Source organism: Sander lucioperca, chromosome 19 (genome assembly GCF_008315115.2).
Source record: "Sander lucioperca isolate FBNREF2018 chromosome 19, SLUC_FBN_1.2, whole genome shotgun sequence".
Lineage (NCBI taxonomy): Eukaryota > Metazoa > Chordata > Actinopteri > Perciformes > Percidae > Sander > Sander lucioperca.
In genome coordinates, this window is record NC_050191.1 from 25,134,976 (window position 1) to 25,135,611 (window position 636).

The 636-nt window shown below is 40.3% G+C and overlaps 1 non-coding gene across 1 annotated transcript; it reads left to right on the forward strand.

Annotated features, from left to right (window-relative positions):
* Positions 1 to 262: 262 nt before the first annotated feature.
* Positions 263 to 335, forward strand: trnav-aac. Its single transcript has one exon. It is a non-coding gene; the product is annotated as a tRNA-Val (tRNA).
* The last annotated feature ends 301 nt before the right edge of the window (positions 336 to 636 follow it).

Here is a 636-nt window from a genome sequence, read left to right on the forward strand (position 1 = left end):
GGACTGCCCAAACCCTAGATTTGGCATGGCAGTCGCTAGGTGGCGCCATTCCAGCATTTAGGCTACAGTGAATATATGTAGAAACATTTAGATTCACTACATATTCACTGTCACTCATATCCATGACAGAGCAGCTATGACTGAATCCTGTTTAACATATCTATGTGTCAAAAATAAACATGTGAAACGGCATTTTGAACATTTGCAGTACAATGTGATTGGTGCATTTCCCCACGAACATGCTAAAGAACCTTTTTCATCAGTTTTGGTAGTGTAGTGGTTATCACGTTCACCTAACACGCGAAAGGTCCCCAGTTTGAAACTGGGCGGAAACATGTTTCTTTGTTCGTGTTTACTTCACACAATCAAACTCTGCTGAGTGAAAATCTCAATAACCTGCATGAAAAACTCCCTGTCGTGAAATTGTGGCTAGACGTATCGAAGTGTCCATAGTACATTCGCCAAACAAGCAAAACGTCTCTTATCCTCTCATTGTTGTTCTTAGCCTCATTGTTCTTACCTTAGCTGAGCCTCAACCACTTAGCCTCATTGTTGTTATTTTACGTTCCTGGATCTGTCTTACGTTCCTGCTTCCTTCCTACGTATTTAAATTACATAATTGAGCATATTGTAATA